The 26,695-nt window shown below is 44.2% G+C and overlaps 1 long non-coding RNA gene across 1 annotated transcript; it reads right to left on the bottom strand.

Moving 5' to 3' along the window:
* Positions 1-2,423: 2,423 nt before the first annotated feature.
* LOC308178618 lies at positions 2,424-26,573 on the bottom strand. Its single transcript, XR_013939855.1, has 5 exons — positions 25,518-26,573; positions 22,197-22,250; positions 16,514-16,571; positions 11,934-12,194; positions 2,424-5,853 (listed from the first exon to the last, which is right to left on the bottom strand). It is a non-coding gene; the product is annotated as an uncharacterized lncRNA (long non-coding RNA).
* Positions 26,574-26,695: the final 122 nt, after the last annotated feature.

The following is a 26,695-nucleotide window of genomic DNA, read 5'->3' as shown; positions in this document are numbered from 1 at the left end:
AAAATAAAAAAATAAAATCAATGTGGCAAACATAAGCCACCCTAAATCATTTTGCTGCGTAAAGGAGGTCTGCAGCTGCGCCTAACATTTGGCCTTTAAAAAAGCAAAGCAGAGAAAAACGGACACAAAGCACATCCCTGCTGCCACTCGTACCCGTGAGGGCTTTTACTCATGTGACTTTACCTGATAAGGCCCATAAAGTCTTGTGGGAAAACTCAGAAAGAAGATAGCTATCCTGTCATTATTTCATAAATATGCATGGATCATACGTACATGTAGCTTAAATGGTAGATTTGAAATTATTGTTGTTAATGAGGAAAAATACTAAGACCTAACCCTGCAGCTTTTATTTAGTAAAACAGCTACCACAGTGTGCTGCAGGATCAGGCCTGATGCAGTTCATTTTACAATTCTTTTCTTGCCTTCTAATTTTAAAATAAAGCAATTTTTCTCCCTGGAAATTCTGCAATATCCATGAATAATAAACTGCTCTAAAATGATATTGACCTTCAGGTTTTAAATTTGAAAAGAATTCTAGATGGAAGAAATAAATGCAGTGTAAATAACCAGTGGGTAATTAAATTTATTTTTAAACAGCATCAAAGTTCTGAAGAAAGAGAATAACAAAGAATATCTCATAGAGACATGCACAAAGGCTGTGTCTGTATAATTAGTTATCTAGCAGTAACCAAAGTCTTTTTTATACGGATTGATTATTTTTGAGATTGCATCTTGCGAATCTGAACTAGAAATGCTTTTTGTGCAGCGTTCAAACATGAAGATGCCTTTGGTAACACTACAGGCTGAGGATCCCAAATAGATATTTAATTTAGATTGAACAGGACACTTATGCCACGGTAAATAAATCAGTTTATTAATGAAAGTCTTTTCACTGATGTTTAATGGCTGTGATATCTATGGAATTGCTGTTAATCCAAAATAAATGTGTTTAATAATCAATTGATATTTGTTTATCATGCAATAATTGTCTTATTAAATCAGAATTAAATGCCTATTAGGAAATGTTAACTTAAAGCCTCAGTTAGACTTCTGAATAAGGGTATAATTAATAATTCTCTTAATTCTTGAAAAGGAGTAACAAATTAATTGTCAAAATATTGTAATCTATGTTGTGAAACCCCATAAATGAGAAGTTTGAATTGTTAAGTACAAAGAAGAGATAAATGTGCCTAAGAGCAGATACAAAATTCAACATTATAATTATTACATTTAGTAGGTTTTCTTTTAATGTATTTTAATAATTCTAAACTTTTTTTTTTAATCAAATTGTTTGAAGATTATGAGAAGAAAAGGAGGGAGGAATATCTTAATTTTCTTAGAGTTACTTGCAAAATAGCTATTCTCCGTTTGTCAGAATTTTTTTCCTTCCAAAAGCAATTCAGTGCTATTGAAAATTCCAAAGATTTTTTTTTTTTGATTCCTTTTAAACTCATGTTTTCTTTTAAAAGAGAGAAAAAAAGATACAGTTAACTCATTGGCTTTAATTGCAAACATATCCCTTCCCATAAGCATGGCACTTGATGAAAACGCCAGAAATAAATATATTAAGATGTCCATCAGTTTCATGTCCCCACTGTCTCTCTTTTTTTTTGTTTTAACAGAAGTTACAAAAAGCCTGTTGTCACCATCCTAAGGGCTGAGTCGTGCCGGGGTTTCTGCCGCTTTGTGAGGGCCGTGGGGTTATTTTTTTGGGGGGAGCAGAGTGCGGGGGCTGCTGTGCACAAGCAGGAGCAGCAGCTGCAGGAGCACCACGAGATCGCCCAGCAGCAGCTGCCCGCCGCTGGCAGCAGCAGCCGGGGAGCAAGGCGCTGGGGACAGGTTCCTGAGGCACTGCAGGGACCGAGAAGAGAGCAAAAGTCTCCTTTCCTTGCAGTAACAGGCGAGCAAAAGATGCCTGTAAATCATTACTTTGAGGACAATCGGATGGTCCTAAAGTGATGTTGTTTAAGAGAAGAACTCGTGTACCACCAAAGATGCTCTGGGCAATAATTCCTGAACTGCCCCTGCTGCACTCGGTGCATGTGGCCACAGTGCTGCTCTTTATAGATAGCTTCCAGGGGAAAGAGAGGAGGCTGTCAGAGCCATTCATTTCTACTTAAAAAGCAGTTGTGCTTTATACAGGAACTGGAAAGGCTGGAGCAAGTGACACCTCGTTTTTCTTGAGTCACTGCTCAGGAAGCTATAGCTTTGGCCACTTGTGACGATTATCTCTGTTAGCTACCCCAAGCAGTCAGACCCTGAAACTGTTCTTTTCCTTAACAGAAAAAGAAAAAGAAAAAGAAAAAGAAAAAGAAAAAGAAAAAGAAAAAGAAAAAGAAAAAGAAAAAGAAAAAGAAAAAGAAAAAGAAAAAGAAAAAGAAAAAGAAAAAGAAAAAGAAAAAGAAAAAGAAAAAGAAAAAGAAAAAGAAAAAGAAAAAGAAAAAGAAAAAGAAAAAGAAAAAGAAAAAGAAAAAGAAAAAGAAAAAGAAAAAGAAAAAGAAAAAGAAAAAGAAAAAGAAAAAGAAAAAGAAAAAGAAAAAGAAAAAGAAAAAGAAAAAGAAAAAAAAGAAAAAGAAAAAGAAAAAGAAAAAGAAAAAGAAAAAGAAAAAGAAAAAGAAAAAGAAAAAGAAAAAGAAAAAGAAAAAGAAAAAGAAAAAGAAAAAGAAAAAGAAAAAGAAAAAAGAAAAAAGAAAAAAGAAAAAAGAAAAAAGAAAAGAAAAAAGAAAAAAGAAAAAAGAATCTGATATGTATGTGTTTCTAAATCCTTTTGGACAGCTATTGGAGCTATGAGAAATAATGCCTACCACTAAGTGCCCATTAAAAATAAAAAAAATCAAATATTTCCTTGAATTAGAAAACCAAAATGAAACAAGCTCTTTGCTATTGCTGTTTGTGACAACTTTTAGCATAGGAGTCTCCTGGCACAAACGTTTATAGGAATCCCCAGCTCGGGGAATCCTGAGCTTACAATACAACTCCAAGTTGCATCTCCCTCGTTGGGACAGAAAACAACACTGGGTGGCCTCTCCCCCACTTAGACTAGAGGAACAGGTCTAAATTTCACCTTCCACTCGAGCAAATGCAACTCCCCATAAAGTTCATAGTATTTTTAGCAGCAGGTTTACTGCAGCACTCATCAGCGCGCTCCGTTGCTGTTAGACCAGGGACTGACTTCTCCGGAAGCCTCTGTCGAGTGGTTCAAATTTCTAATAAAAATGTTAACTTCCATAAATGAGGAACATACATTTTCGGTAACCGATATTGCACACCCTGTCCCAGAAGTGTTTCCTAAAGCTTTTATAAACTGTTTGCTTGTGTCAGTTAAGTAATTAGCAAGTGATATTCCAGGAGACCATCAGCTACCAGAATCTCATTGTCTTCTCTGTGTGCAGGCTGGAGTGTATAAATAGGAAAAAAATATAAAAATAAAAATGCTTGTCACTTGAAGCTACATGTGTGCACAGCTATTACAACCGAACTCCAGCGAGTCAGACGCATCGCCTCATCTATGCGATACAATCGTAATTAAACACTCACGCCCTGTCATAACAGCAGTCAGAGCTCTGACACGCTTAGCACCAGTTCACGGGGAAAAGCAGCACGTAGCAGGAGAGAGCTCACCCCCTCTGAAGAGGGAAAGAAATAGAAAGAAGGACGGAGAGAAAAAGAAGGACAGAATGAAGGAGGAAAAGCTCTTATTTTCCACAGCAGAATATTAAATTTCTTGTTTCATTATAGACATACAATTTGGGGTTTTAAATGCTTTTATTCTAAGTGAAGAATGCACTTTTTCAAATGCACCGCACTGGTTTAAATTTTACCAGCTGAGTGTTCACTGAGAACCAGGAACAAGGAGCACTCCAAAACATCATTTATTCTCTCACACGTGCAGCAAGGCCGGTGCTTAATATTTGCATATAGAGGCCTGAGAGCTTCCCCAACATAGTCAGGGTGTCATTTGGAAGAATTATATGGTCTAACGCTGTCTCTGGGATGCCAGCCTCTCAGAAGATTGAAAAATGTTACCCCGTTACAGTCGTAAAAATAAAAATAAAAGTTCCAATCTTAAGAAAGCAAAAGTAAATACCTTCAGCTAGCAACCATAAATTACATTTTACAATTATAATGTCTAGAACATTTACCATTTTAAAATGAATGTAAAAATTAAACTGAGTGAAAAATTAATAAAAACCGTAATTTCAAGGTCTCCAAACAGCTTTTTACGCGTGAATCCAGGCAGGCCCCGACAGAAGCCCCAGAGCTCCATCGTGTGGCCCTTCTGCTTTGAAGCAGGCAAAGGAATTAGAAATAAAAGTCATTTTTTCATTAAATCACTCCAAAATGCAATCCTTTTGCTGGCATCACACACAGAAGCAAGGCAGAAAACGGCCAACAAACTATTCTTTGCTCTGGTTTTTCTGTGCAATGTCATCTCCTTTTTGCTTAAGGAAAAATTCTCTACTTTTTCCTAACCCACAGCCCATTGCAAAACCATTGCCAATGGTAGGACCTAAATTAAATAAAGCTGTGGTCTGGAAGAGAAAGCTGCTGGACCGGAGGAGGGCATATCGCAGAGCAAGGAGGCCATGGTTCCCCGTGGAAGCCAGTTTGGGGTTGTTCAATGTGATTGCTTCGCAAGCAGCGCCAAGCACCCTCCTTAATTCCGAAAGGAAAGGGCGATCCGGGCCAGCCCCAGGCTCTGATTACTTCTGCTGCTTGCTATTTTATGACCTTCGCAGCACGCTGACTGAGAGTCTCCGAACCCGATGTTCTGGCCACGTACAGCAGCCCTGGGGACGGCCCCAGCCCTACTCTTGTCCTCCAACCTGTCATTTCTGCAGCACGGGTGGCCATGCTCTGCCGCCAACAGGAAGCACAAGGATTCGAGTGAGATGCTATGGGGAGAAGAGAGAGAAAACCCCAAAATTAAGAAGGCACAGCTCGTCCATCTGACAGAGGAAAGCTTCAGCCACATTTTATGACAGTTTCAATATTGTGACAGAGTTTTGCTGCCTTTGGAGATCCTGCTTTGAATTCACCCAGACATGGGTAATGCAGACAAGTCTACTCCTGTACAGTTCTGTAACGTGATTTTTTGTTTCTGTTATCCTGAATCAGTAACAGATAAATGCCAGCTTAATTGTTGTTTTCCCACTCCGAAACAAGATCCTCCTTATGAGGCTATTGATCTGTTTCTGACAGGAAGCCATGCTGAAAATTCAGATCTCCACTCTGCCTTCAGTGCAATCAAGGGGCATCCCTGAAGAAACAGTTTTTGGAGGCTCATAAATCTTTGAGCCTGATTAATTTAAAATCAAGCCAAGAGCAAAAAAAAAAAACATAATTCTTTTAGAAACATCTCCATTACACAACCGAAGGTGTAGTACCAGGCCTATCTTATCAAAACACCCCCCACAGAGAAACAAATGGATCTATGAATTTGCAATGAAGCAAAGTGTCTTTGGGCTCCAGGTGATGAGTTTGGCCCGGTGGCTACCAGGCATGGCTAAGTCAGGCTCCAGGATGCAGCCCTCCCGTGCAACTCCACCACACTCATCCCAACCATCACCCGGCCCCGAGAGCCACCAGCCCTGGTCCCGAGGAGGGCCGAGCAGGAACAGGCTGACACCTCCGCTGTCCTTAGGAGGGCTGAAGGTTGTCCCAGGAACAGCTGGCTCGCCCACAGCTAGAAGTAATTGGCGTCTTTCTACATGTGATAAGAATCTTAGGAAACACATTGCCAAGTTCACGGAAGGGCTAATGGCCATTTCCCCAAAAACATTGATCTTCTGGCACGAGGTCATGCAAACTTTACTCATCCTGGGAGAGGAACTTGCTTCTTCACAGCTTACACTGGAAAAAAAATATATACATGTTATAGATATACTCATAATATATATGCATTGTATATATGTGTGAATATATATCTATAATATATGTATTATAGATATATATATATATATGAAAAGGAGCAGGGAGGAGCAGAAGGATGGGAGCAGCTCCAGAGATGTAGAGGACATCTGCAGAATAGCCCAGGCCATATTGCCAGCAACTTGAAGTCCTCAGCTGAGGAGGATAAAAGAAAAGACAAGGAAAGGGAGAGTGCAGTATAGGTCTAAGGGAAAAAGACAGTAGCTCTCAAAGAGGTGGGTGTTTAGAGGAAACATTTCAGAGCTAAGAAGAGGAGCCGAGGCAAGGGGCAGGCAGGCAGCCAGGTGGCACTGGGATGATGTGTCAAGGTCTGGCAGGGTCTGGCAGGGTTACAGGGGGGGACGGGAAGCCCACCAAGGGACTCGAGATCAGAGCAGCAGTAGAGGCTATTTCCTAACCAAATCTTAACTTTTCAGCTATTGTTGTGGAGTACTAAAAGAAAATAAAAAAATCATATGCTGGGCAGATGCAAATTTAGGGTAAATATGCAAGCAGGATAGCTGGACCATGAATGCATTTGTATCTCTCTCTTTCCTGGATCCATTTGTACAAAGGACTGCATTTATATTTCAAAATACTTTCCATCAAAACAAACAAATAAACAACAACAAAAACACCAGGAGGATACAGGACTTGACTGACATCTTATTTCTCTGTGTTTGCATTTTTTTGCCGTGCAGGGCATAATCTGGTTCTTAGGGAGTTAATGCACCTGCCATTCCGGTGCTGACAAGCAGTTTTTCAGAGGGACATGGAATTTTTTTATTTATTTATTTATCTAAGGAGCCCTGAAGATTGTACTCAGGAGGCTTCTTGAGTCCTGCCAATAACGCGCAGGTACCAACACATGTACATTTTTTGACTGCACTATGATTGATGGTGCTTATTTGCGGCTTGCAGCCTAACCCTTTCCTTTTCCTTTGCTTTGTGTCTGTCTGCCTCGCTAGGGCTTCTCTTGTGTGTGTTGTTTCGTGTTTTATTTTGTTTTTTAATAATAAAGACACTTCAGCCATTTGGGCTGGGGGGAGAAGCAGGGGAGGAATGATTAATCTCATGCCTCTGTTGTCTTTGAACCGCTCGACTCCATGGGGAGTGATTTCAGAGCAGTGGGCGGTCAGCGGGGAGAACAGGCGGCCTGGCAGGGAGGGCTTTGGGACGACGACCCGGAGCTGAGGGCAGGACCAACAAAACCCACACTCGGAACTGGCCCCACACAGACCTGAGGGACACAGAGCACCTTGCTGATTCCCCCCACTACTTCCCTCTCCAATGAGACCTGAGCAAAATCCAGCCTGTGTTTCCTCAGTCCTGCTTCCCTGCCTTCACCTTCTCAAAGCGATGAGTCTGGGGATGAGAAGCCCATGCAGAAGGCAAGCCTCCAGAAAACAGCAAAAGCCCATAAAATCCACCTATTACGGACATTTGGTCATCTGTCTATCTCTTGAAAGCCTCCATCCAGCCACTGAGCCATTCTCAATATTTCAAAGGCTTACAGTGAGCACAGCCAGACCCCTGAGCTGCTTTCACCATGCTCCCCAAGCCCCTCCACGCCTGCACAGCACCATGGGGAGAGGCAGGTGAGCGCTTTCCACTGCCCCGCACACAAGTTAACAAGCCTCTTTTCTTTCAAAGGGAGAAAATTGATCTGATGAAAGCTTGAAGCGTTTGGCAATGAGACGGAGATAGTGATGGATACACCAGGAGAACGCCTTGACTCTGTGCGCTGCCGTATGGGACCTGTTGGTGCTCTGACAGCACCGCAAATGAGCCCCAGCCAAAGGAGATGTGGCACAGTGCTGAGCTGCAAACAGGGGCCCGAGCCTCACGACGAGGAGTTCAAAGCTACTGACACCTCATCCACATGGCAAGCCTGTAAGAGAATCAAAAGCCAAATGAGTTTCAGCCAGATACAGGGGCGCCTACTTCTGGTGCTTTTTACACAGACATCTCAGCACAAACGTGCACATGCAGGACACGTGTCTCACACATCGTGCTGCCAACACTTGCTGCAGCAGGGCTTGAACACGGGGCAAAACAGCTGTACTTGGTGCCGCACTGCTGTTTGCATCTGGTTTCGTTTCGCCCGCAGCAGCAAATGGAGGTGGGGGCTCTCCAGCACTGCAGGGATCAGCTGCACAGCAGGACCAGAAAAGACAAACCCATTCTTGTCTACACTGCAGCTGAACCCAGCCTTAGGGAGCTGCCCTCTCCGTGGGGGCTGGAGTAACACCATGGGCAGGTCCAAACAGAAGAGGTGGAGGGGAGCTGATTTCCCACTTTGTAGGCTTTAAGAGGACACTGGGTCTTCAGGACTGAAGTGCAGGTGCATGCAGAGGAAAGGGAGGACACAACCAAGCATCCCCCTGCAAGGGGCTGAGCACCTGTAACTGCAGAGCATCGTTCCCAAAGTAGAGGAAAACTGCAAAGGGTGGAGCAGAACCACTGGCACGGATATACAAGTATTTAAGGTCAGGAAAGATGAAAGGTTCTTCCCATCCCTTTGCAAGTCAGGAGCAACTCCTGGGCTAGCACAGTGCCTATAAAGCTAGCTGGTGGACAAGCAAAACAGCACGTTACCTATCACACAAACCTAACCAGAAGCATGCAATGTGTGTATACAAGGTGCCCGTCGCCCTCTCTCAGCCTCCTGCTCTGCGCACCAGCTCCCCAGAAGAAATCAGTCAACAGCCAGAGTCCCCAGAGCCCTACCCTGCTCTTCTCCAGCTCAGCAGCCCAGAAGAAGCTGATTAAATCACACAAACTCTGGCAATCCGCCCTTGAAAAGATGTCGAATTCCCAAGGGGAAAAGTTATTGCCCGTTGCTCCAAGCTGCCTACATTACGGATTAAAGCTGCTGCTCTGATACACGCACAAACCCCTCCTGCCCCGCAGGCTGGCACTGTCTCAGGAGAGCTGTGGGTGACCCACATGGGCGCACCGGGTGTCCCAGGGACAGGGCACGCCTTTGGTCCTTGCACCCCTGGGGAGCAGCGGATGGAGCCCAGCTCCGTGCCTGCAGCTGCGCCCAGGTGCGCTGGTAAAGCTCACCCGAAAAGCTGCAGCTCCTTGCCTTAGAGGGCTGCAAAGCGGTCGAACAGTACCACCTGCAGGGCAGAGGGAGAGCTGCACTGCGTGCCTGGTGGCCGGGGGAGCTGTGACCAGCCGCAGTGAGCTCCGGTGGGCTTCAGCTCCAGCAGCCGGATCACCAGCTGGCTTGACAACACGTTAATGAGAAAGGATTTTGTTCTTCTTCTTAATACAAATGGCAAAACAAACTTTAAAACGTGCAAAAGCATCCTGAGTATAGGAAATGCAGGTGCGCATGGGCAAGGCGTGCTGCAAGCCTCTCCCAGCTCACGCAGAGGACCCAGCACCCTCGTGGGAGACGAGGTTTCGCACGGGTGAGAGCAAAGCTGTGCAGGCTCTCAGCAAAGGACGCTCAGAGCCAGAAGGACTGACCGTGAGCACAGGATCAAGTGTCTGCTTCCCCAGCTGACTGCAAGAAAAGGAAGTTTTCAGAAGCACTCAGACGTCTGCTGTAACCCGTTCACCTGGGCTGCAACTGGTGGCAAAGGACTCCTAGATGTGTTTACATTCACATGCTTCTTAGTAAATCTCCTGGATTTACAGAATCTCTCTGTAATATGGAAACAGGCATAGCCAGCTAGTCCATTGCAAAGTACGAGATTTATTCCATTAATTAAACACTTTCAAAACCCTGAATGCAAGATATCTGTAAACTGCACACCTTAAGACATCACTCTATCATCAACCCAGTGTGCAGCAGGGTGCTTGCAGGTCCCCCAGAAGATGAATAACTTGCTCATCTGGTTTATTTTCTCCTGTGAAGTAGCAGAAAGTGAGCACAGCCAGACCTGTTGTCAGCCAGGTCAGCTCACCAGGAGTCCTAACGGGACAGGATGAGACCCACCCACAGCTGTTGGTAACCTCCGGAGGCGCAGCTCTGAAGCCCCACTGATGGGGTGTACACAGCCAGGGACCAGCAGCACAGGCAGGGTGACAGCCTTTGTAAGCCCACAGCCACTCTGCTCCATGCGACACATACAGGTGAGCTGGAAAAGTTAATTCCAGGAGAAGGAAAGCTGTGCTTCGTCAGCATTTCGATATTTTAGCAAAACAGACCATCTTTAAATAATATTTGAATAGCTGGGACATTTACTGAACTGACAGGCATCCAGGGAGCCCAGGTTGTTTATCCTGAATCCTACTTGGGGTACAGTGGTGTCTGGCACACTAAGAAACATCTCCAAGAGTGATGGGGAAACAGCCCTGCAACGGCTCCATATGCCAAGTCCTGTAGTCTTTGTGCATCTCAGTCCCTAATCTGAAAAACAAAATAAACACATTTTGGGTTGTCCTGCTAATTTAAACCATGCAGTTTGCCGAGCTGGGACATGCTCTCTTGCTGTGCTGGATAACCCTGCGTCCTGACCTCACGTGGGGTCTGCGGTCCAGGCTGGGTGCAGTTTAAGAGCAACCAGAGCCTGTGATCCTAACCTCAAGAATGGGTGTATTTTCACTGTCCTTTGTGCTAGAAAGTATTAGCATGCTAATGGGAAAGTCAGAGCAAACACTGATCCTCTTCCTGGTAAATCTGCAAAAGTGGGAAAGGACACATGCTTCATTTCAAAAGGTGAGAAGAAATAGGCACAGATACAGCGGTGATAACTTGCAGCCAGTGAAGTGTTGTTTAAGGATCAGGCAATTCAAGAAAAAGGGACATGTTTCTTTAGCTGTTAATTTGTGGTGCTTCCCCTAAAACCACCACCACAGTAATCCTAAATAGCTGCAGCCACAGCATTTACTGCGCATTATGGCATCTGAAAAAGTGCTGACAGGGACAGCTGACAACCGCTCTGTGATGTAATTCACACCATAACATCATCTCCCAGGCTCTTGGATTTTTCATTGAAAAATTATGTGATGCATTTCTGCAAATCCAGTGCCAGTTTATTGATACAGAGGCTGCACCAACTAATGAGGCCTCCAACAAATTAGCTTAAATTTAAAAAAAAAAAAGTCTGTCTCAACTCCTTCAGTCACCGTGTTAAATGTCAGTTAACTCTTCAGCTATAAGAAATGTGTTTATTTCAATATTTGCCTCTATCTACCCATGTGAGTAACTCTCTCTCTGTAACAATCCCATGACCCCCGCCTGCTCAAATTCTGATTACTGTCCTGAACATTTTTCTTTGCTAAACACCGCCCCGAGCCATAGCAAAGACAGATTCTAACTCCCAACAAACTCTTTTTAGTTTCTTTCACAATGAAAAATGCATCTACAGGTCAGAGCCTAGCAGAGATTCACCTCTTTACTTAACAGATAAACCTGAGATATTCTTTACATCTAATCTACAGTCTCTTTGAGTCAGGGACCATTCAATTGTAAAACGCAACCTTTATTCCTGACCTAAGATCCTAAGCACTGCTAATTTCTCAATATCAAGCCCCATACGGGATTTGCCACATCAAATCAGACTTTTGTGTCATTTGGTTTTAAGTCCTATACAGGTGATATGATGTTGCAGACAAAAAAATTCCACAATATGAGACCTTCAAGGAGGATTCATAGGCTCTGCCAGCAGCTAGCCAAGGCTGCATTAATCCCAGCTGCAGCTGGCACCTTCCGTCAAGGAGGCAGAGTGAAGCCCAGGTGCTATAAAGCCACCAGACAGTACAGAAAGCCAGGAACGAGGGCCCTCCTTGTCCAGCAGGAAATCTAGTGCTGGGATCAATCCTACTCCAGTGCATCAAACTATAAACATGATGGTTATGAAGTTATTGAAGTCACTCCATTAAAAAACAAAACAAAGCAAACAAACAAAAAGCTTACGTTCGTACCACAGGCACATTTCTCTATGTTGCTTAAATTCTGTGGCACAGGAAAACAAAGCACAGGGTCACATATTTTGCCTCTGCCGCTGCTCATACGCAGAGCAGTACGAAAGAGGCACTGTGATGGTTGTGCTTTGCTAACTTACCTGTCCTGTGTGTTGGGTTTCTGCATGCAGTAAGCCACCAGAAACCTTGGGGACGATTTAGCCTTTGGCTTGCTGCTCTGCTCCTGCTGGGCTCCCCTCTCCAAGGCTGTGCCTTAGGTCTGTAAACTGGAAGGGACAACACAGAGACCATGCACTCGGGGCTTGCTGGGAAGAGCAGGAGCGAGGATGTGTTGGGGATGGTTCAAAATCCGTCCATTGGGCCAGAAGCTCAGGCTTACTAAATGTGGGCATGGAGATGGGCTGTAAGGGGAAGAGAAAAGAAGGTTAATCCTGGGATTCAGAGAAACCTGCTCAAATAGTGACCCAGCTTTTCTATTTCCTCTTTGTGCCTACAAACTGACTGGGAACTTGAACAGCAGGGCCCCTGTTAGACCCAAACCAGCTGACATTTCCCTTTAACGAACCTCATGGAACAGCAAAGGGCTTCCCTCAAAGAGTGCCTTGCCAGAGCTCACAGGAGCCCTCCCCATTTACTTGTCACAGGAGCCATCTCCTCGGGCCCACTGGGAAATCATGCAGCCAGGGTCAGGACACAAATTAAAACAGATGTTTAGTTCATCCACAAATGAAAACCTCTCCTTCCACAGCTTTGTACCAAAATCTACTTCAGTGCCAAACTGGTAAAGTTTTCATGTAGTTAATCTCAGCCATTCCTGTTAAAGGTACATTTTTAATAATGGTAAGAAAGGAGTTTTCTTAAAACGGTATCAGATACAATGCGCTCAGCTGCAACTTCAAGTTCTGTCCATAAAAGTAAAGCTTTACAAAAGCAGATGGAAGCTTATTTTAAAGCTGGAAATCAAACCTGAATGTATTTTGTAGAAGCACCTTCAAAACCCTGGGACTTACCGCGACCAGCTGAAGTGAACCAGCTGAACAAGGCAGCCCCGTGCTCCTGGCCCTGCGCATCGCTCACCTCCAGCAGCGGCGTGGCAGTGAGCCACAGCAGCTCAGTGCTGGCGGCAAAGCATCAAGCGGCTTTCGTTGTTTGTTTGTTTGTTTCTAACTTCGTCGGGTCTCTTTCCAGCATCGCCCAAGTCCCGGTGCAGCTGCTCGCGCTGGTGGGAGGCTGCAGCCAGCAGGTAGCACCCCTTAGCCTGTGTCTGCACCCTGTTGTGGAACTGCATTTTTTGGAGGTTTTAAAGTCCGTGGCAAATTGCAAAGCAGGTGAAAATGATGATGCAAAATGGACAAAGAACGTTTAATGCCTTAAACAAGAAAACCGAGGCATGGGCATTTCTCTACGAAAGCTGGAGCAGAATCGGCGCCTAGGAAGGAGCATCTGCTCCACGCTGACTTTTGTGGGTTTTCTCCAATCAATTTGTACTATTTTGACACAGTTTCTTTTTGCTGCTGAACACGATCGCTCCATATATTGACGCTGTGTAGTGTATTTATTCTAGTTTAGCACAATTGCTGGACCACAGCATTTAAAGCTACAGCCCATGTTCAGCCTGTATCGGTTTAACATGCCAGCACCATATGGCATCCTATAATCAGCTGCAGCATTGTACTTCAAACCCACTGCTGCATTTATAATATTATTGTATGCTGCACAAACACCAATATTTAAAAAGAAAAATGTCCTTTTTATTGGACTCCTGCTGATATCCCAGCTGTTAGCCAATGCACGCAAAGAGTTTCTCTTTTTTGCATTCAAGAAAGAGCCCGAAGCATTTTAAAAAAATCTTACATCTGAAAGGTACATTTTGTCCTGCCCCAGTAGGTCTATGTGACTGAGTTAAAATGTGTTTTTTTATTAGATGAATTGCATCATTAAATTACATTATAAAAACTAAAAATGCACCATTAATTTTCAAAAACAATAGTAAATATATCTCATTTCTGATACATGATTCTGCATTTAATTTTTGCCCTGGGCCACATTTTTCTAACAGGCTCACTGTCTTCCATTATGCAGACTATACAAATGGAGCTAAATTGACGAAGTTGGGGGGGATCTGTTTGTTGGGGGAGGGAGGTATTGGCCAAACGTCTAATGTGAAAATAAATGAATTTCTAATCGGCTGTTGCAAAAAGAAAAATTACTTTTTGATCTCGGCTCAGCCAAGCAAGAATCTACCTAGCTCGGGTAATAAGATACAACGGCATTGTATAGGATGCAGGGAGAGACAAAAGGCTAGACAGACAGACAGACAGACATGGCAGTAAATTAGGTTCGTGTATTCAGTTCTGTTTGAGTAGCATTTCTTAATTAAATGGACAGAAGTTGCACTGAGCTCGAGCCTCATTGCTGCAGGGTCTTCCCCGCTAATGTGGCTCGGGCTCTGAGCATCCATAGATCACTCTCTTTCGGAAGGGAAAGTGAGAATTAGAGGCAGTGCCTCCGCCCGCCCGCCTGCCAGCGGCCGAGCAAGGGGACAGAAGCAGAAGAGAAACAACAGTCTCAAAACTTTTAGATGTGCCAACAAACAGGTAAGCCAAGCCTTGCAAAAAGTCTCAAAAGCCTGACAAAGGCCAAGGACTTGCCGACACGTTCAGTTGCTGTATTCTGCTGTAATGCCATGCATGTGGCTGTTTGCTGAGACACTGCTTGCCAACTACTGCTTCTGCGTTCCAACGCAGCCCACAGCAGAAAGCTATAAAAGTCCTCTGGTTAAAACCATCCTTCCAAATGGAGGCTTGTGCCTTAAAATGCACCAAGTCAGGGCATGAGCAACTCCCAAAGTCAAGGCTTGGAACTGCTTGTATAACTGAGGGCATTCTTTTTTTCCTTCCCCCTTTAAAAAAAAATAGGGCAAGCCAAACTGCAGTGTTTTCTCTGCCTCCTTGTCTTGTCACCATCCCATTGCCTTGCTTCCACTGCCTTTACCTTCCTGCAGCTGCCTTCCCAACACCCCCCTGTACCCCACCGGTCCCACCGCTGGTGCCCTGCAGCCCCTCACAGCACCATGGCCTTACAGCAGTGGCTCTCCTGCTGGGACAGGCTCTGATCCACGGCCCAGCAGCAGGGATAAGTCCGTGCTTTGCTGCATATTACCTCTGAGACTGGTGGTCCCCATGGGTGAGTTTGAACCGCACCAAGCAGGGCCTGGCTGGCCCCATCACACCCCCCAGCTGGGTCCAACTCAGCAGGCAATGTCCCTCATCCCACAGGGACACATCTGTACAGCCAGGGAAGGCAGACCAAGAGAAGAGGAGCTGCAGAGGCAAAATCCTGAGGACTCACATCGACACTAGCCACAGTTCAGAGGGGTTTTTGCTCCAGACTAATCCCAGCTTGGTTCCAGACTAAATGCCCCTTGGTGGCTGCAGTCATCAGCCATGTTCTTGAAGAGCATTTCCCATTTCAGCTGTTTTTAAAGGAACTTCAGTCAGGCACCTTGAGATGAGAAAGCCTCCAGTAAGTGAAGACAACCAAGAGGTGCGTTTCACAAGTGCCTTCCTGATCCAAATTGTACCCCAGCTAGAGGTGCACTTGGAAAGCCCCAGACTGCCAGCATCCCTGAGTTCCTAAACACAAAGGAGAAGTCACTGAGAGTCCTGAGGGGTGACAACTTAGCATCCTGCAGGGGACAAACAGGGAAGACTCAGGCCCCAGGCTTAGAAAGCCAAGTCTATCAGAAGTGCTTTATGAGTCATTTTTTCCTGCTGCCACCTACCCCCATTAAAAATTCCTTTTTTTTTTATGGTAAGAATGAAACCTACCTAGTAAAATTGACAAAAGCTGTGATGTTTAGGACTATAACTACAGAATAACGTCGCAACATTATAAGGTAGTTATAGTTCAGTATCATTTTACACATAAAGAGATTGAGTCCTGCTTTTTGTAGGAAAAGCACAGAAAAACTGCACAGAAATATATCACTGTATTTATCACTACAGTAAATGGTTTACGATTTATATTATTAATTTTTTTTTATTACAGTAATGATGAGGGGTCAGTGCAGAATGAAGTCCCATGCAGAGAAAAATCCTTTCCACTCTCAGCAGCCAGGTCAGAGCACTTGTGAGGAGGGCAGGGAGCGCACGGACCACATGCTGGTGCAGACCAAGACACAGCTAACACCTTGTGCTGGTTTTATGGGCATGAAAAGAAAAAATTTAAGGAAAAACCTCATGAAGAGAGAATGGAAATCAGAAACAAAACCAGGAAAGAAAAAAGAAAAGGGCTAAATATGGAAGCAGATAGGAAAAAAAAGAAAAAAAAGAAATCTGCTGTTTTTTTTGATCAGGATAGTTATTTTAACACAAACACGCATTCACGCACACGTGAGATGTTCCTGCACGCCCTGCCTCCTGGATCCATCAGATGACTGATGGCTTCTTACCTCTTAAGTTAACGACTGTGCTCCTGCCCTCCACCCCCCCCCCCCGCCCCGATGCCAAGCAGTAGTGTGATGCACCGCTTTTATAATCCGCTAATGGATGAAAAATATTTACCACATTACCCTCCAATAACCTTGTCAAACTGCGACAGGAGCCGCTTCGCTCCACACATCCCGATTTGAAAACTTTTGTGCCAAATAAATTATCATGCAACAATTTGACACAAGCCAATAAGACGGGGAGAATGGTGTGGAAATGGGTACGCTTACCTTGTGGAAGGGTTCAAGGTTACAAGAAGAAAATCTGTTCAGCATCTAGGTGGGAGATCTTTGAAAAGAAAGAAAGAAGAAATCTAATGTAATGAAACATTTAACTAAAACCTTCCATGCAAAGGTATCACTCGGACAGGGAGAAATCCCTGTTACAAATTACCAGTGTTTTTCCCCAGAACAGTTCAGACTAAAATCTTTCTGACTAGCACTAGATGTGAGGGAGGCCGATGGGATGCCAAAGGTGGCAGTGGGTGGTCAAGCAGCATTACCAGCTGGGGCAAATATAGCAAAGAGATCTGTAGGCAACCTGGAAATTGGTGGCCGAGGCCTTCTCTTTCTACTGCATGTCACAGCAGTGAGGCTGGGCCGAGCTGCTCCAGTGCTAGAGCAAACCCAGTTCCTCAGCTCACTGTAGAGAGGCACCTTAAACACTACATCTAAGCCAAATGCAGATGAAAAGCAGCTTCTCTGCTTTGGAAAGTGGCTGCGAAACCATCTCAACCCTTCTGTGTGTACAAGCTGCTCCAGCAAATCACTCCCCAAAATGTGTAATTTAAAATCAACGGCACATATTCATTAGTCATTAGCATGGCAGCATATGTTCTACCCCTCCAATTTAGCAAGTGTGGAAGAATATTAAAAACGTGGAAAAATAGTTTTTTAAAGTAAAGAAAACCAATTCCACTTGTAAGGCGCCCTACGAGCAGGAAAAGCCCTGTAGCAGCTAGACGTGGGCGGCTGCAGCACCGCGACCCACTGGCAAGCCGTGGCATCTGGAACCCACTGACACCCCCCTGTCCTCCTAGAAATAATTCTACTGCAATGATAAAAACACCCACAACTCCTCCAACAGGGCCGGTCTAATACACATGATTATTTACATCGTTTTAACAGCTTACAGCCAGCAAACCAGGACCAGCAGGATGGGCGCGGGCAGTACAAGCACCGGCCGAGGCAGGCTGCCTGCACGTTCAGGCTGAATAACTGGGAGAGAAATGGGGACACTGGGGTGCAATCGCAGAGGCATGTGCTGAATTTTCTCTTCAGCTGAGGAATGTTTTCTCTTTTTCCTCAGAACCACAACAGCTGGAAAACAAAAGGAAAAAAAACCAAAGGAGTGGCACTGAATTTGGCCACACTTCGAAGCCACGCAGCTGCCCAGGCCAGGCCCTGTTGAGATGGTCCGCAGAGCAGCTGCTCCCTCTCTGCAGGCCACAAACAATCGCCCACACCTCCTAACAAGCCTAATGAGCTCCCACACAAAGCCAAGCCCATGTAAATGGCACTAAGAACGCGCCACTGCTGCTGAGCGCCCTATGCTGTGCTTCCTCCCCAGCTTAACTTGGAGGAGGAAGCAAGATCAAGCAAGCATCTCAGTTTTGATGCCAGCTGAAGCACCAGAATATGCCGCCAGGATCTCAGTTCTATTAGCTATCACTATCCAAACACCGAGAGCTAGATTTCCACCAGCTATTTCGACTAGCCATGACCAATTTTCTACATCTGTCTGCGGAGGAGGCTGAGGGCAGCGAAGAAGTCTCACCCAACACTAAAAGCGACCAGTGGGAGATCAAAGTGAGGGGATAACCCAGCACAGCAGAAGACACCTCTCCATCCAGTGGTTCTTCACACAGCCCCCGCAGTGTTGGTAACAACGTGGATACCCAGAAGTTCATGCCACTTGTCCAGTCCTCCAGTTCCTGTCATAAGATATCGAGGGCCCTCTTAGCATTAATATAAAGGCCCTCTATCTCAAAGCCCTTTCTTAAAAGGCATCCCAAAGTTTTACCTTTACCTAACTTCCCACCAAAATTTATGATCAAGCTGTATATTTTTGATCCTGATTGTTTTTATTTTGGCTTTAAGAAGATCCTTACCTATTCATGATATGCATGGCTTTTCCTTCCTCAAGGGGAACAAATAAAGGGCCACCAACAAACAACTTTTGTTCTGCAACTGTCACTTACACAAGATTTACCAACATATCTTTTGACATATGGGACTTTATTATTCTCACCTTCCAGGTGGTTTTCCATATATTTGATTTTTATTTTTTTTTAACACAGGTAAACAAATATTTCCATTTCCCTTTATCCAAGCTGACAATAGGGATAACTGGGGCTAGACTCCTGATGAAGCAAAAAGCCTTTTTTTCCTGCTCAGTCACCCAGGCTTCATAAAAACTTCCCACAAGCAGCACGCTAGCAGTAAAAGCTTCTCCGTAAACCCCCTCCAGGGTGGAACAGATACAGGGCTGTGACAAAAGCAGCGATGGATGTAAAATGACCATAAAACCAGCCAACTTTCCTCCCACCCAGCTCCAAGCACAGGAGGGCTCGCAGCAGCAGCACAGCAGCAGCAGAGCAGCTCCGAGCCCTTCCAGTCGGTGTCTGAATGCAGCCCTCTCTGGATTCACTGCAGCATCATTGCGTTTTAGGATTTTTGTTAATGCAATGCTAATATCCACATACAGCTAATTCTACATCCACTTCCTGATCAGCAGCCCCTAGATCACTGAATGGATTTTTTATAAGCAGACTCTCTATTTTTAGAGTGCATTTTAATTACCCTTAAGCAGGTGCAAAATCAACCTGTTTATTATTATTTCTTCAAATCCTTAACGGCAGTTGCAAGCAAATAAATCCAGTTAATGCAATAAAAGGATTTATTGTCACCCAAATTTACTCCAACAGTTTAATCATAACACCTTTCCATCTGACAGACTTTCTCGAGAACAATTTGCCCCTCAATTTGTCAGCAAGAAAATGGCCTTGTATAAATGCTGGGAGAAAATAAATGCTAATACGTGGCACAGTCTTTCATTCTTCTAATTGCCCAGGGAATTTAAGGGAGACAGACTTATTTACTCACAGTAGGAAGTGTGCTGTAATAAATTATCACTATTACAGGCCTAAATAAGTCCCTGACAGTGACAGAACCAAAGGCGGAAGGGAAGTGAGGGAGACGATGGCATCCTGAAAATTTACATACTGGTAAGTGGGTGTGCGAGGGCACGTGGAGCAATAACCGCACCGAGGGATTAATATTCAGGATCCATACGGGAGCCCTGCAAGATATTCCCTGAATTTTAAAGGGCATGCCAGGGTTAAGTCTCTTATAAAGAGGGGCCATAATGTGAGCATCCTCCTCCCTGCACTGCACACCAGCTGCAGTATGCTGACCTGCACCTCATGCCCGCATCCTGCCACCTCCTTCAGCTGCAGGACCACACCTGGGAGCTCACTGCCTTCAGGGACAAGGTGAATGTCACCCTCTGCCCCAGGTCACTTGCACCAGTGCAGCATCCTCCTACTGACTGCTGGAGCAGAAATAAAGAAATAATAATGGGGGGGCAGGAGCGGGGAGCTGGAGCAGAGAAGCTCAGGCTGCAGCTGGAGCTCCCTGTGCTGGTCCAGAGCGTGGTACCGCCAGCTTTTAGAGACGAGCAGCCCTGTCGCGTGGATCCAGACGTGCCTATGAACTTCTCCACTACCCAGCTTAAGTGAGCAGCTTGAAAAGTTTATCTGCTGCCTGTACCCAGTGCGGTCATTTGTTAGCTCTTTCAGAAGACACCTAGACACCATGAATAATAGGAGGTGCTAGGCGTGAGCCAGCGCAGAGCCGAGCGGAGCAGCAGAAAGGAGCAAACAGAAACGCAGTGTTCCCAGCCCCAGACACCTCCTCCTGGGGGCCCTCTCTGGATGCAAGGCACAGACATGAGCCAAGGACCCCCAAGTCTGTCCTTGAAATGAGATTTGCTTATTGCCATAACAACAGGCAAGTGTTGCCACAATAAAGACAAGCTTTGGGAAGTTCCCCCCTCCGCTCCCCCCCATTATTATTTCTTTATTTTTGCTCCTTTTTTCCTTCTTCTCCTTGTGCCCCTCTCTACAAAGAACCCCTCATTTCTCTGAAACAAATTGCCCACAGCTTGCTTTCCCATACATCACAGAGTGAGGACCAGGCCTTATCAACATTGCTCTGCTTTTCCCATCTATTACCCGGTTTGTTTGCACTTTTATCCCATCGTCCTTGCACAAGGGAGAAAACATCCATCATCTGTACATCTGCCAGCTGTCACGGGGCTGTCAGCGCCGTGACAGCCAACATGACAAAACTGTTGTAACACTGCACCAGCTCTGGGGCTCTGAGTTGAGATTAAACAGCATGGAAGAAAAAAAAAAAAAAGAAAAAGAAAAGAAAAGGGGGAAAAAAGAAGTAGATTTAGCTATAGACAGTAAAAATAAAAACAAAAGAAGTGCACTTTATGTAAAGAGAAGAAGGGAGAAAACAGAGAGCAGCAAGGAGTGAGCTGAGGGGTGGTGCAATGGGTTTTATTTTGAAAGAGGATGTGGCAGAGAGCTGATAAAACAGAGAGCAACTGTGATGTGAATTTGTTGTCTGGCTCAGCTGGCCGCTGCTGAAGCAAACAGAGCACCACGGAGCTCGACCCTGTGTCACCTCCCCCAGATGCCGGTGGCGTCTGGCAGCAGTGGCAGCACCTGCCCCGGCAGCTCGGCTGGGTCGCGGTGCCTCTGGCTGCACCAGCTACAACAACGCCTTTGTGGATTATTTTTCCTGCTGCCCCCTTTTCTCCCCACTGCCCTGTCAATAGAGCCGTACACCCCATCTTTCACATCCTGCAAAACTCTTCCTTGCAGCCAGCCCGAACAATGCACGCCCCTCCTCCAAAGACCTGAGAGCCAGACAGCAGCACAACTGCAAGCCAAACCCCAAAAAGTATTTTCTAAGCATAGAATTTGATACCACCAACGTGGCTACAGCCTCAGTGACATGAAGTTGCTTTGAACAGCTCAGGTTAACTCCATTTCTACCTTTTGGCCCACTACAGCTACATCCCAAATTTCACAACTATCACACATCCATGTCCTGTTTTTAAACAAGCCTTCGTGAAGGGGACAGACATACTGAACACATCGACTCACTGCACCTCATGCTCTTCTCTGCTTTTCTGCCTAGCCATTTAAATTAAGCAGTGTTTCACCTCTATTACCCATTTGACCACTACTGGACTAGAAACCATTTATAAGGCTTCAAGATGGAAGATGCTCTCAGGATGGAGGCAGGAGAAAAATCACCATACAGGAACCAGAATATTACAGCCAGATCCTCAGGTCATTAAAGACCTTTTCCTGAAGCACCCAAACATCAGTGGCAGGTCAGAGGGAAGGCAGCACTGCTGCCCTGCTCCAAACAGACAAAATGCACAGAGGTTCCTGAATGCAGGACTGCAAACACCAGCCATCAGGCAGGCATCCACACTCAGTTTGCTTCCAAACCCATGGGCCTTTCTTTTCAGGTAATATGAAAACAGAGCTTGAAAACTAGCCCATGCTTATTTACTGATTTATTCAGCACGCATAGGCTGAAGGTTGTAGTCTGTGAATATCAACACCTAGAGATTTTAGACTGTATGTACTTTTCAGAAATTTTCATTTTGCAATCACATGAGCATCTACTCAGGCAAGTATCTTTACTGGTTTCATTTCTTTAGGACTTTTAAGAGGACAGCATGCATCAGCCCAGGGTTGATTTTTAGCCAACATACAATGGTTGCTGTTACAGCCTCCCAAATCTGCAGCATGTAAATCAAGCCCCCCTTTGGGATCAGCACCTCCATTCCCTCAGGAAGTTATCTGTCCAACAAATAGAAGCATACCTCAGACTGGAAGAAATGAGACCAGGGCAGACTCGGGCAGAAATCTTTCATATCCTGGGCATCCAAGGGCAGGTCAGGCATCAGGTCAACAGGCAGACAAGCAGCAAGCAAAAAGTATGAAAACAGAGACATTTTTCCATCACGCAACATGTTAAACAGTGGAAGTCATTCCTACATTATACTGTGGAAGTCATGAGCATACATATGTTCAACTCAATAAATTCACAGAGGAAAAATCCATCAAGGGCCATTAACAAATGTGTTCCCTTTGGCTCATAAGTTCCTACATAATAGATTGCTGGAAGGATATACCAAAAGAAATATTATACGCATATGCACTTATACTGTTCTGCTTCTGGCCACAGTGGACCACAGGTCTGAGAAAAAGCAGCCATTTTTATATTATTTTCAAGTTTCTTATTTGTTATTTTTTTTAATTGCTTAGAAATAAAATTGATTCAATTTGCTCTAAAAGCAATGTTTCATTCAATTCACAAAACAAATATTTAACCTAACTCTGTTGAGAAACTTAAATACATTAAGATGTTATTATAAAAGAAAAAGTGAAAAAGGGTAGCTCATTTCTAACTGCAAAGACCATGTCAGAACTGGATGGAGCTCGTCCATTTGCACCCACCAGGTTTACTGTTAAGAAAGTTCTTCTTTAATGTTTCCACCTAGGCAAGACCATCCCACCTACTTTTACTTTTTTATATTCAGAGATAGCAAAGCACATCAAGCAGTCCATCCAGAACAAAAATGTTACTTACAAACAAAATAAATCATACCATGACTGATCTTTGATGTAAGCTTTGGAAATCATAATCCTTTGCTCCTCAGCAAAGCCCAACACCAGGATGACTGCAAGCAGGGTGGCTCTGCAGATAGGGGTCTCCTATTTGCTGTCTGAAATTTTGTGCAACTTCTCAAAAATATCTACAGCAGGATTAGTGATGAAAAATATTAGCAAAACTTACGGGCAAGAGAGAAGAACATATCCGAGACCTTTCCAAAATACCCAAGTGCCAACACTTCCTCAGCATCTTGAGGACCAAATTCAGACAAGTGCTACATGCACACAGATTAGAACCAGGGTTTTGGGACTACAATTAACTGCAATTTAGCCAAGGTGGTGCCTGACACAGTGGCTCTGTAGGAAATAAGGACTGTTATGGTTAAGAAAGCATGGAAAAGCTTGTGTGTTCCTTTCCCCAACTACTTTAGTGTTTCTGCTAAATAAAAATCCATTTTTATTTTTAAGGGAGCTGAGCAGAGAGATGTTGTTTTACGTCCTGGCTTTTGCCAGTGATGATGTATGCCCCTTTTACAAACTTATCTCTGGGTTTTTGCTCAGTTTATAAGCTAGGAGCAATCTTTCTTTCCTAAAGCTTCCTTCTCTCACAGTCTGGAGGAACCTTGAGATTTCCTGCCGGTGATTTAAAGGGCTATAATACTTGCAGGCTAGATTTGTTTTAGTGTCCATAAAACTCAAAAATTTCATAAAACAATTGGTGAAAATAAAATTACCAAAAAATGATGTACTGCCAGCAGACTGTATAATAGTTACGGGGGAAATGGAGAATATGATTCACTGGGGTATAAAAATGACAATGTATTTATTGCAGCGCAGTGACAAGAAACTAATTTGTCCCTTTTACTTTTCAGACAGGGCTTGAATTCCTATTTTTCTCCTCTGTCTCCACAGCGGCCGGGTAGCGATGTGCACGCTACAACCACTTGGCTGGAGGGGCAGCGGCAGCTGCACTGCAAACCTCTGCCTTGCTGCAAGAAGAAATAGCAGTAATAGCTGACACTCTGCAGAGCTAGAGACTTGCAAAAGCTGCAGAATACTAACTGTAAACAAATAACTTTGGCTAAAATATGTAGGCATTCAAATATTAATCCAGAACTCAAATCATCCTATTAGGGTGAGATAAAAAGAGTTCAGTTTACTCTCTTCAACCCATTTTTCTTTTCCTTTTCAAGTCTAACCCAGCTCTTCCATGGCCCAGATGTTTTCCTTCTCAGGCTTCTCCAGAAGCTCATGGGAAAACAGAACAGCCTTCAGAAAAACCAAACATCCAGAGAAAGGACTCAAGCAGCAAGCACAGGATCTCTCTGGAGGAGAAGTGCTTTCTTTCACCTTGAAGCATGCAATATTCAGCTCTTCCCACCCCTCAGCCTGCAAACTTTTGCCTACTAATTGGCTGGGAGCTGGGCACGGTGAGCTGAAAACCAGTTAAAACTCAAATTTAGAATGAAATCTAGAAACAGGTTGTTTTATTCACTGAAAAATGAAGTTATGTTACTGAAAATATTGCAGCTATAAAGACGCATTTTGATATTTTCCAATGAAGCATTTTGGATTTTTTTTTTTAATAGATACACAATAAAATTCAAACACCAATGAAAACTCAAGACTGGAGAATGGCCACCCTTGCATGATCAAGTCAACTGTACAGGAAACTCCAACTTCAAATTCTTTCTTTGAGGGTATTTTTAGGTGCCACTCTTGCTCTAGTTGTCCTATCAAGTGCGAATGAATTCAGAAGATCAGGTCCTGGAGAACAGATATGTGCCTTCATACCTTGGGCTGCACTGAAAGGTTCTCCTTGGCCTGCAACAAGTATTAGTTATCTAAGTATCTGCTTCCTATCAAACAGAGGTGAACGCAATAGCTCTGGTCTATGTACCTTTGACGCATTAGTCCCATATCATAAAGTGCTCCCACTGGCAGACCCTGCTCTGGAAAACCCCAGAACAGAACAGGATTGATTCCAGGACTATATAAACTGGGTTTTATGAGGTAAGTGAAGTGGATAAACACATTGCCCAAGTCCTTGTCCTAAAATGTACTATAAAAATGCTCTAAATTCTCTGTGTTTTGGAGATGGAATGAAAAGCTTTTTTTTTTTTTTTCCCAACTTGCCCAGGTCTCTGAAGTTAATAAGTTCCTGTAGATTATAAAACCCCAGAATTGGATTTCAGCGCAATTTCAATTTGTTGTTTCATTCCATGCTCTTAAATATATTTATTTTTATGAGTCCCCTTACTCTCTTCAGTCCCCCAAATATAGGGCACATCCTGCCATTAGGTCCTGGCCCATAATACTGTAAGTCCTCCTGGGCCCCCCCAAAGCTTGCTAAGAGCTGCTGCATAACATGAGGCACTGGACCAGCTCTGTGTGGGCTGACTTGCAGGCTGATGTTCTGGGGATAGCTCTAAATGCATGACCATAAGCTAAGGAAATATGATAACTGTCCTACAACATTCAGAAGAGGCCCTGTACACCAGCCTGGTGGGCAGTTTTAAAGTACTTACCCCAAGAACCTGGTGTTTGACATCGCTCACGAGTCTCTGCTTCTGTGCTTGTTCAGGCTCAGCAGCTAAGCGCTCCTTTCCTCCCCTGTATTTCTCCTCACGTGAGAGATGCCAGATTTTCCTGTTAGAAAATTGCTTAGCAGACATGTTTATTCAGTCATTGTCCTTGAGATTTTATTCATTTATCTGCTAATTTTGATTATATTTTCCACCCATAGTCCTCCGAGAGAAAAACTTAATTCGTGTTGCTGCATAGGCTGTAACCTGATCAGAGAGCAGCTCACATTTGACATAGGTTGCTGTTGCCAAAATTGACTTATAAACTGTAGGGGAAAGGCCAACAGTATTACTGGAACTATGCAGAGTTTGTGTATTATCTGCCACCCACATTGCTAATTGACGCTTGGTCTAAAATCTGTGGAGGAAAGGACCCAGTTTTTAAAATTAATGAATTTGGCTACAATACACAGAAGAAAAGAGTCAAGATTTTGAATATTACCCTCAGAAAACATGCACCGGTGAAGCTGCTGTCCTCGCATGTATTCTGCAAACACTACATGGCAATTACTAAGACCATCTACCCTGTCTTCAATAAACCCTGTTTCTAGCACTTTAAGTTTTCAATACTACTGAGGCAAACTCCTTATCCACCTGGCAGAGTTACAGGAACTGTTCTGTGACTGTCTCCAAGCAAAGGAAAGATTTAGGCAAACACTGTTTTGCTCTTTCCCATGTATATCATTATTTGATTTGATTTAGGCTTCAGCATTTTTATTTTATCTTATTTTTTAACAAGTGCTAAATGATAGCTGCATCCTGGTCAAGCCCCTCAAGCAGATCAAGTATTCAAGTAAAAAACATTTTCCTGAGACAAATGTGTTAAATCCAGAGCATTTTAGAGGCAAATTCACTATTTCCCATCACTAAAAACAAGTTGGCCTGTGCTACCAGTGCATATAACTTGCTCTCCAGAGCAATCAATGTTGAAGCCTGAAGTCATTTTCATGATTCTCAGCAAAATCAAGAGAGCTGGCTTTAAACCTCCAGTTAATGCTGGAAGCTGCAGAGGAGCCCTGGCAGGGGCAGCAGTGCTGCTCACCTCACCCTGCGAGCCCCAGATCGCTCAGCTCCCTGCAACTCTCGCCATTCTCCTGCAGTTCCAGGCTCATTTACAGGAC

The sequence above is a fragment of the Anser brachyrhynchus genome (genome assembly GCF_964034855.1).
Source record: "Anser brachyrhynchus genome assembly, chromosome: 16".
Lineage (NCBI taxonomy): Eukaryota > Metazoa > Chordata > Aves > Anseriformes > Anatidae > Anser > Anser brachyrhynchus.
Note: the sequence above shows the minus strand (reverse complement) of the source record. Positions and strands in the feature narration are given on the sequence as shown.